Source organism: Chrysochloris asiatica, unplaced genomic scaffold, assembly GCF_000296735.1.
Source record: "Chrysochloris asiatica unplaced genomic scaffold, ChrAsi1.0 scaffold00137, whole genome shotgun sequence".
Classification (NCBI taxonomy): domain Eukaryota; kingdom Metazoa; phylum Chordata; class Mammalia; order Afrosoricida; family Chrysochloridae; genus Chrysochloris; species Chrysochloris asiatica.
The window spans coordinates 8,286,636-8,297,835 of record NW_006408655.1 but is presented as its reverse complement, the minus strand read 5'-3'; the positions used below and the strand labels follow the sequence as shown (position 1 = coordinate 8,297,835).

General features: G+C 39.4%; 2 pseudogenes; both read left to right on the top strand.

The window, feature by feature from the left end:
* The first annotated feature begins 3,839 nt into the window (after window positions 1–3,839).
* LOC102826415 lies at window positions 3,840–4,043 on the top strand (annotated as a pseudogene).
* A 3,438-nt stretch (window positions 4,044–7,481) lies between these two features.
* On the top strand, window positions 7,482–8,130 carry LOC102826034 (annotated as a pseudogene).
* Window positions 8,131–11,200: the final 3,070 nt, after the last annotated feature.

Sequence of the window (11,200 nt, the reverse complement as noted above, 5' to 3'; positions counted from 1 at the left end):
TAGCAAGGAGGGGAGTGATTAACTTTTCAGTCTAGGAGCGGAGATCCCTGTGACCATAAAGGGAGAAGAGCGGAGATCGGGACCCTACCCAGAGAAGCAGTGACGCTAGAGATGGAGGCAGAGACAACGATGTGGAGGAGAGATGGAGCTACTGGGGACTTTAGACCCAGAGAGAGAGAGGATGCGTGTTGATGATAGGGGGCAGGCTTGTAGCGTATACCCTTTGGTTGGTTGATGATGCATGGAGGGGATTATAACCTTGGCAATGAAACGATATACGATAGAATGAATGTAAAACTAATGTTCTCCCATGTAAACTATCACAGAATTCACAATAAAACATTAAAAATATATATATGTCTTTCCACCTCATCAGTCATTGCTTCATAGTTGGATTATTCCAGGGTTCAAACTTTTGTCTCTTTTTCTTCTCTGTCTACATTTACTCTCATCCAGGTTGGGTGACTTCACCAGTCCCATGGCTTTAATGCCATCTAAGTGTGAGAACCACAAATTTATATCTCCAGCTCAGAATTCTTTCCTTAATTTCAGACTCATATAGACAAATGTCTATGCAATTTCGGTACATAGATCTCTGTCTAATTAACATCTCAAATTCAAAACATCTAAAACTGAACTCTTGATCTTCTTTCTAAAATCTCCTATAATAGCAGCTTCCTAAGCCTGTTGCTGGCAACTTTCCCTCTTTGCATCCTCTGAGCAGACACTTAGGCACAAAACCTTGGGATCATCCTTGTTGTTGTTATTATGTGCCATGGAGTCGGTTCCGACTCATAGCGGCCCTGCACAGGGTTTCGAGGCTGCAAATCTTTATGGGAGCAGAAAGCCTCATCTTTCTCCTGTGGAACAGCTAGTAGTTTCAAACTGCTGACCATGAGATTAGCAGCCGGATTCATAACCACTACGCTACCAGAGCTCCTTTGGGATCATCCTTAGATCTTCTCTTTTTCTCACAGTGCAAATCATTTAGGCAATCCAGTTGGCCCTACTTTTACAATCCATTCAGAATTTGAACACCTCTGGTACTTCCACTGCTACCAGCCTGATCGAGCCATCATTATCTCTCCCCTGGAGTATTCTCTAAACTAGTCCCTACTTTGATTATTTTCTTCTAGTCTATTCTCAACTAAATAAGTAAAGTTAATATTTTGATATAGAGGGCAGATCACTCATGTGGCTTCTCTATACAAAAACCTGGAATGGCTCTCATCTCTCTGAGAGTAAAAGTCGAAGTTTTCCCATCTGCCTATAGAGTCCATCCTCCCTCACCTGTTGGATTCCTGCTACTCTTCCCCTTGCTCACTCACTCTGACTGCATTAGAGCTCCTTGGATAAGCCAGGAACACACCACCTTAGGGCCTTTTCTTTAGCTCTTTCCTCAGTCTTCAATGCTCATCCTCCATATCTCCTTGGTCAACATTTTCAGGTCCTTCAAACGTTTGCTCACTTTCCACCTTTCTTAATCTCATCACTTTATGAATAGTGCAATTTGTACCCACACACCTACAGTTCTAATCTCCTTTAGTACCTACCATCTTAAAGCATACAATATTTTTAACCTATTTATTCAAGTCCATGGAAAGTGTCTGGTACATAGTAAGTGCTCAAGAAATATTTGTTGACTTAATAAATGAGCTTATTATTGTGTCTACAGAAAGTTAGTTTTCCATGCTACTGAATGACACAACTTCTTTCATTGAATGAAAACAATGTTGCAGGAGACTGAGAATTTTTCTCACTTTGAATTTGCACTTCTGTAAACAAAAACATACTTTTTTTAAAGTCTTTCTGGAATGGTTCAATGAGAGAACAATTTGTAAATATGGTCTGTACATTTTCATATGTCATTAAGAAAGTGGTTATTGACTCTTCATATAGGGAAATTGAATCACCTACTATAATAACTGGAAATCATGTGATAGGATTGTGCAAGATCAACAACTTATTTATTGCAAATACATTTTTTTCAAAAACACAAATTGCAAATATACACATGGACCTAATAAAAAAGAATGCACAGGAATCAAATTGAACACCTCTGTGGGAAGAGATGATGGAAAAGCTCACTATTACTCATCAAAACAAGGCCAGAGTCAGACTGTGGAGCAGACCATCAATTGCTCGTATGCAAGTTCAGGGTGAAGCTGAAGAAAATTAAAACAAGGTCATGAAAGCCAAAATATAACCTTGAGTATATCCCACCTGAATTCAGAGACCATCCTAAGAATAGATTTGATATGTTAAGACACTAAAGATCGAAGACCAGAAGAGTTTTGAGATGACAAGAAGTACATCTTATATGACAAAAGCAAAAGGCCACTCAAACGACAGGACAGAAAGAAAACCAGAGTGGATGCTAGAAGAGGTTCTGAAACTTGTTCTTGAGCATAAAGAAGCTAAAGCAACTGGAAGAAATGAGGAAGTAAAAGAGCTGAATATAAAATACCAAAGGGAAGTCTAAGAAGACAAAGTAAAGTATTATAATGAAATGTGCAAAGACCTGGAATCAGAAAATCAAAAGGAAAGAATACACTTTCTCAAGCTGGAAGAACTGAAGAAAAAATTCAAGTCTTGACTTGAAATATTGAAGGACTCTATGGGCAAAATATTGAACAATGCATGAAGCATTAAAAGAAGATGGAAGGAATACACAGAGTTGTTATACCAAAAAGAATTGGTCAATGCTCAGCCATTTCAAGAAGTAGCATATGATCAAGAACCAACGGTATGGAAAGAAGAAGTTCAAGTTGCACTGAAAGCATTAGTGAAAAAAAAGACTCCAGGAACTGATGGATTACAAATTAAAATCTTTCAACAAGTTAATGCAGCGCTGAACTTGCTCACTCATCTATGCCAAGAAATTTGAGAGACAGCTACCTGACCAACGAACTGGAAAAGATGTATATTTGTGCCCATTCCAAAGAACGGTCAGAATGCAGAAATCATTAAACAATATTAATAATGCATACAAGTAAAATCTGCTGAAAATAATTCAAAAACAATTGCAACAGTACGTCAACAAGGACCTGCCAGAAACACAAACTGGATTCAGAAGAGGATGTGGAACGAGGGATATAACTGTTGATATCAAATGAATCTTGGCTAAAAACTGTGAATATTAGAAAGATGTTTGTTTGTACTTTGCTAACTACGCAAAGGTTTTCAATTGTGTGGATCATGACAAGCTACCTATAGCATTGCAAAGAATGGGAATACCAGAACACTATCCACAATCCATAAGAAGCTCTGGTAGCGTAGTGGTTACGAACCAGGCTGCGAACCTCAAGGTAAGCAGTTTGAAACTACCAGCGGTTCCGCGGGAGAAAGATGAGGCTTTCTGCTCCCGTAAAGATTTACAGCCTTGGAAACCCTGTACAGGGTCACTATGAGTCGGACTCCACGGCACACAGCCACCAGCACCACCATCACCACCATCCACAATCCATGAAGTCCTGGTGTGGCGCTGTGGGTTAACCCACTGGACTGCAAAATTAATTTGAATAGCAAGTTCGGTGGTTCAAACTCACCAGCTGCTCCACAGAAACCCAATACAGTGTTGCTCTAGGCCAGAACTGACTCAATGGCACCTAACAACAACAAATCACAATCCATGTTCATGGCAGCAGCAGCCAGAAATCAAATTTGCGTTTGACAAATGTGCGGCAAAAGACATCTTAAAAGCCCCTAGTCCCGCCCCCAAGGCCCAGAAGCTAAACATACTTGGTCTCTTCGGAGAGAGGTCACAATCCGGCCTTCTGCAGCGGGAATTCAGCGTTGATGGGGCGCTCATAGGGTCAAGGCAACCCCCGAAAGGCACCATGAGCTGGAACTTGTGCTCCCCGTTCATTTTCAGCGGCTTTCTCTCCCTGCTGGGCGCTGCCTTCTACCCCATCTACTTCCGGCCCCTAATGTGGCCCAAGGAGTACCAGAAAGAACTAGCCATAAAGCTGGCCGGTATTGTTCAACAGGATGTGCAGCCACCAGGGTTAAAAGTGTGGTCAGATCCGCTTGGCAGGAAATGACACCATCACCCACTCTGATTATCAAAGTGTAGCCATCTTAGTGTTTTTGATTCTGGAGCAGATATAAACCCTGTGTTTCCCCGACTGGCGACGCCAACTGTGGACGAAGGCCTTGCCATACAAGACTGTTAAGAAGCCACACACAGAATGCTGGAACAAATCTCACCATTAGGAAGGTTTTTATAATTCGGCCGACTTTCCCAACATGAAGCTGCCTCACCCAGCTGTGTTTGGCGCAGATCTGCTTAGTATTCCGTCTTTACCACTTACCCAACTGTGATAGGAATACAAGCCACCTGTGGACTTGCAGCCATCCAAGTCTGTTTTGCTATCTTCCAAATAAGAGGTTGTGGAGAAAATCTACCATGCAGAGCTACCTCATCGAACTCCTTTAAAAATGTTAAAGTTCATAAAATTCTTTGAAGACAAGAAGGTACTTAGTGCTTCTGATGGAGAGACAGCTCCGCTTCACTGTCTCTTGCTGAAGATTGCTGCCGGTTGGAAGAGAAAGAAAATGGGAGCGGCTCACCGGAAATGATCATGCATGCATAAGGGAAACAAGTGCTGAGTTAGAAAACGTGTGTATTAAAATAATTTATTTTTACTTCACAATGGTAATTTGGCTTTTTTTTTTTTTTTTTTTGGTATATCTTTCGTGAACTAAATTATATCAAGAAATAATATTTGACCAGATGATACGTGACAAGATGATATTTGACTGAATATTTGTGTGGTGTTCATCCGTTGGTATATGCACACACAAAAAAAATTAAAGATGGAAAAAAAAAGACCTCTTAAAAGTATTAAAGAGCAAAGATGTCACTTTAAAATCTAAGGTGAGCCTGACCCAACCCAACCCATATTTTCAATAACCTTATATGCATGTGAAATTTGGGAAATGAATAAGGAAGACTATAGAAGAATTGATGCATTTGAATTATGGTGTTGGCGAAGAATATTGAAAGTGCCGTACACTACCAGAAGAACAAGCATATCTGTCTTGGAAGGAATGCAACCCATATGCTTCTTAGAAGTGAGGATCACAAGACTTCATCTCAAGTACTTTGGACATGTTAACAGGAGGGACCAGTCTCTGGAGAAGGACATCATGCTTGGGAAAGTGGAGGATCTGAGACAAAGTGGATGACCCTCAATAAAGTGTTTCATTCTGTTGTGACAGCACTTAATAACAACTGTATTCGTTTTCTAGTGTTACAGGAACAAAATATGATAAGAAGCTTTAAAGAACAGAGATTATCTCAGTTCTGAAGCTAGAAATCCAAATCAGGGTATTGACCATGTTGAGTCCTTCTGAAGGCTTTGAGAATTAAATTGTTTCTTGCCTCTCTCCTAGCTTCTGATAGCTTCAGGTATCCTTTGATTGGCAGCTGCAACATTACATGGTGTCCTTCCTTATTCTGTATATTCTCTTCTTTTATAAAGACATTAGATAAATAGGGTTAGGACTCACCCTACAGTTCTATGTTATGTTAACCTAACTGATAACATCTTCCAAGACCCGATTTCCAAACAGATTCACGTTCACAGACTTAAATGGACTAGGACTTGACAGTATGTTTTGAGGGGACAAACAATCCAATCCTTAACACTTAGTATCTTCTTTTGAATTCAATTTTCCTTTGTTCCTATTCTCATTCTGTTGTTTGCTTCTTTTTGTCTTTTATCTCAATATCTATATTTTTTGTATTGTTTCCCTGTTTCATAGCATTGATGGATTTTTCTTGCTGTGATTAGGACCTAAGCAACAACATAGGGCCATAGAGAGAGAAAACAGGATGTGGGATTTAGATGGATTGGGGTTTAGAATTTATCCCTTTAGGGAAAACAGGCTTTGTATTCAAAGCAATGTAGCAACATCCAGCTTGATTCAAGCAAATATGCTATCCAAGCAGATACAGGAAGAGTTAGAAGATAGCAGCAGAAGTCATGCTTGATGTGGGGGAGCCCCAGATATTTTCTGAGTCACCATTTCCCAAAATGTGTTCTGAAGAATGCAAGTTTCAGAGGTTATTAATAGATTTTTTGATTAACAAAAGGGGTTCTGTTGTCAAATTAGTTGCTAAATATAATATGAGTCTTTAAAAGGGAATTTTTGTTTGTAGCATTTCCTGAACTATTTTGCTCCCAGAACCCATCTACAGATCATCTTGTAGCACAATTCTTCCACCAAGCACATTTTAGGAGAAGATAGAGGGGTCTGGTTAGATTTGGGTAAACCACCATTTTTCTGCCAAGAACTCTGGGGTCCCAGTCAGGGCTCTAGTGCCAAGGTGTTCCACAAAGGAGGACCACACAAACAAGACTCCAACTCATGGTGTCAGAGTAAAACTGTGATCCATAAGATTGTCACTTACTGATTTTTCAGTAGTAGATTGCCTGGCTCTTCTTCTGAGGTGCCTCTGGGGAGACTTGAACTACCAACCTTTTTGTTAGTAACTGAATGTTTAGCCAAATCTTCCAAGGGATAGCAGTTTACCTTAGTGGAGAGGCCCTAGACGCAGAAAACAGGTCGATTTGGTGGAGAATGTTAGCATTAGCACTTTCAGGCTTGTGATTTAGGGCAAGGCTTTTTAAATTCTCCAATCCCAGGTTTCTTCATCATAAAAAATTATGTTCTCCATAAGGTGGTAGGTACTTATGTTCCCCATAAGTTGATGATAAGCATTTAAATGTTGTTAATTGCTGTCCAGTTGGTTCTAACTTATAGTAACCGTATACATGGTTTCTGAGACTATTAATCTTTGTAGGAACAGAAAGCCTCAGCTTTCTTCCAGAGGACTTAAAGGAAATACTATATATAAAGCTTTAGCATAATGTCTAACATACAACAAAGGTAAATGCTATTGTAATAACAGTAATAGCAATATTCTACAAGTGGATACATGGCTAGACAAGCTGAACAACGGTGGTGGTGGTTATGTTCCGTGGAGTAGATTCCAACTCATAGAAACCCTGCACAGGGTTTCTGAGGCTGTAAATCTTCATGGGAGCAGAAAGCCTCATCTTTCTCCTGTGGAATGGCTGGTAGTTTTGAACTGCTGACCTTAGGGTAAGCAGCCCAACTCATAACCACTACACTATCAGAGCTCCTTAAAAAAGGCTAGGAAGGCGAATTAGACTAAAAAATCCTGTTGAGTTGCTTCTGACTCATATCAACCCTAAAAGACAGAGGAGAACTACTCCATCAGATTTCTGAGACTGAAAATCTTTGCAGAAGTAAACAGCCTAAACTTGCAGTTTAGTAACCCAATGCTTAACCTACTGTGCACCAGGGCTCCACAAATATATATTGGTTCCACAGTGGATATTTCTACTTATATTAATGTGTGCTGCAAGTATGCCTATAAATACAGTTGAGGAAATTAATCAATGGACCTGGAGCCATAGGACCCTCAGCTTGCTCCAGACAGCTCTGCTATGGCGACCTGCAGCCCCAGCATCGTGATGACATGCCCGGCTATGATCTAGATTTGTTTTATATACCTAATCATTACGTGGAGGATTTGGAGAAGGTGTGCATTCCTCAGGGACTAATTATGGTCAGGACGGAGCAGCTTGCTCGAGATGTGATAAAAGAGATGGGAGGCCATCACATTGTAGCACTCTGTGCTCAAAGGGGGGCTATAAGTGCTTTGCTGACCTGCTGGATGATATCCAGTCACTCAACAGAAATAGTGACAGAGCCATTCCTATGACTGTAGATTTCATCAGACTGAAGAGTTACTGTAATGATCAGTCAACTGCGGACATCAAGGTAATTGGTGGAGATGATTTCTCAATTCTGACTGGAAAGAATGTCCTGATTGTTGAAGATATAATTGACAGCAGCAAGACAATGCAGACCCTGCTTTCCTTGGGCAAGCAGTATAATCCAAAGATGGTCATGGTTACAAGCTTGCTGGTGAAAAGGACTCCTCGAAGTGTTGGCTATAGACCAGACTTCGTTGGCTTTGAAATTCTGAACAAGTTTGTTCTAGGATATTCCCTTGACTATAATGAATACTTCAGGGATTTGAATCATGTGTGTGTCATTAGTGAAACTGGAAAAGCAAAGTACAAAGCCTAAGATGAGAGTTCAAGTGCTAGAGTCTGGAAACATCTGGAGTCCCAGTGACCTCACCAGTAAACATATCAACTCTTCTAGTGTCCATCTGCTTTCATGCTTCTTGCATAAACCTTCTCCAAATTGTCTCTGATTAAAAGGAGCAGACTTACTGATTTGAAAGAGACTGGTGGAAATTTCAAGACTGTGACCCTTAGTCACCCTTCAAGCCTGGAAGTGAACTCACCCTGTGGCTCAACTTTCATCCAAAAGGTTGTGTTGTTGTTGTTGCTAAGTGCCATCGAGTCAGAATCCGACTCATAGCGACCCTATACAGAGTACCTGTACAGGGTTTCCGAGGACAGGCCTATAAGGTAAACAACAACATAAGGGAGGTATACACTTATTAGGACAATGAGCCATACACAATCAAAAGAGTAATATTTGCCTAGGGATAATGCTCAGAAGGAGCCCAGGTGTGCTGTGGGTTAATGCACTGGACTGCAAGGTTAGTTTGAACTGGAAGATTGGCAGTTCAAGCTCACCAGCTGCTCCTTGGAAACCCTATACAGGGTCACTATGAGTCAGAACTGACTCAACAGATCACCAGCAATGCTCAAAAGACAGGGAAGGCTAGGAAAGAAAGACAAAGAGAAACTGCAAACACAGGAAGGAAGTGGGAAGAGTACCCTTACATTGTGAGGATTATACTCAATGTCACAAAATGTTGAATGGAAAACCAGTTTTTGCTGTAAACTTTCATCCAAATCACAACATAATTAAATAATGCCTAACATAGAGTAAGAAAGATGAGGTTTCTACTCCTGTAAAGATTTATAGCCTTGGAAACTCTATACAGGGTCACTGTGGACTCCTAGTGTAGTGCTGTAGGATCAGCACTGGACTTCAAACCACAAGGTCAGCAGTTCAAACCCACCAGCCACTCCTTGCAAAGCCTATGAGTTGGATAACAACATGAGTCAGAATTACTTGACAGCACTTAACCACCACCAATAACATAGAGTAAATGTTCAATATATAATAGTAGCTGTATTTAGTATTTAGGATATTCCCTTGACTATAATGAATTCTAGTGGCCATCTGCTTTCATGCTTCTTGCATGCACCTTCTCCAAATTGTCTCTGATTGAAAGGAGCAGACTTACTGGATGTTCCATGGAGTAGATTCCAACTCAGCAAAGGAAGACATGCAGAACAAAGAAAGGAGCAACACCACAAAAAAACAAACATAATGGCAGCAATTAATCAATACCTATCGACAATTACACTGAATGTAAATGAATTAAATGCACCAGTTAAGAGACGGAGGGTGGCAGAATAGATAAGAAAACAAGATCCTTCAATATGCTGTCTGCAAGAGACACATCTTACACAGGAGGTAAAAACAGATTAAAAGTCAAAGGATGGGGAAAAAATATACCCAGCTAATTGCAATAAAAAAAATGAACAGAGGTGGCAGTACTAATCTCTGATAAAATAAACTTTAAGGCAAAACCCAGCATAATAGATAAAGATGGACATTATCTCATGATTAAAGGGACAAATGAACAAGATGGCATAACCATAATAAACATCTATGCTCCCAATGAAAGAGCTCCAAAATATATAAAGCAAACTCTAATAGACTTGAAGAAAGAAATTGAAGCCTCTACAATAATTGTAGGCAGTTTTAATACACCACTTTCAAAAATAGATAGAACAACCAGAAAGAAACTTGACAAAGACACCAAAGAACTAAACAGCACAGTCAGCCAAGTGGACCTCAATGGCACAATACACATTCTTTTCCAGTGCACATGGAACATTCTCTAGAATAGACCATGTGTTAGGCCACAAAACAAATCTCCCTAAATTTACAAATATCAAAATACTACAAAGCATCTTCTCAGACCAAAATGCTGTCAAATTAGAAATCAACAATAGGAAGACCAAGGAAATACAGTCAAATACATGGAAATGGAATAACACCCTGCTGAAAAGTGACTGGCTAGGAGAAGAAATTAAACGTGAATTCATAAAGTTCCTTCTCAAAATCAGATTGTCCAGAGCTATCTATAGGATCTTGGCATATGCTTCTCACTAATTTGCTATTATAGGAAACTCACAAAGTTCCTAGAAACAAATGAGAATGAAAACACAACATATAAAAATGTTTGGGACATGATCAAAGTGGTGCTGAGAAGACAATTTATTGCAATGAAAGCACACATCCAATTTAAAAAAAAAAAAACCCAAAGTTAATATATTAACACAGCATCTACAATTAGAAACAGACCAACAGAGGGAACCTACAGCCACCAAAAGAAAAGATATAATAAAGTTTAGAGCAGAAATAAATGAGATATGAAACAGAAAAACTATAGAAAGATACAATAGGACAAGAAGCTGGTTCTTTGAAAGGATTAACAAAATTGACAGACCATTGGCAAACCTAACAAAAGAAAAGAGGGAGAAGACACAAATAACATGCATTAGAAACCACATAGGCGATGCCACACAAAAAAGGAAATCAAAAGTATAATAACAGAATACCATGAAAAGTTGTACTCCAACAAATTTGAAAACTTAGAAGAGATGGATACATTTTAAAAAAAAAACACGATCTACCTAAACTTATATTACTCTCAATAGTAAGAAACTGAAAGCCTTCCCTCTACAAATAGGAACCACTCATATTCAATATTGTGTTGGAAGTCTTAGCAAGATCTATATGGCAAGACAGGGAAATTAAAGGCATCCAAAATGGCAAAGAGGAAATGAAACTCTATTTGTAGACAATATCATCCTGTACATAGAAAACCCCAAGGACTCAGTAAAAAAACAACTAGATCATCAACTAAGAAGAGAAGGACTAAGAACTGGTGGCCAGGAGCAGACTTGCAGAATGTGCCATTTGGAGATGTAATTTATTAAATATGCCTGGTTGGGTTTTTTTGTTTGTGTGTTTTTTTAAAAAAAGCTAAAGTGGATAAAGAGAAATACTTTTAGCTGATGGTATATGGAGGGGATTATAATCAATGTAATGAAACAATTTATATGAATTGTTGAATGTGAAACTGATGATGTGCCCTGTA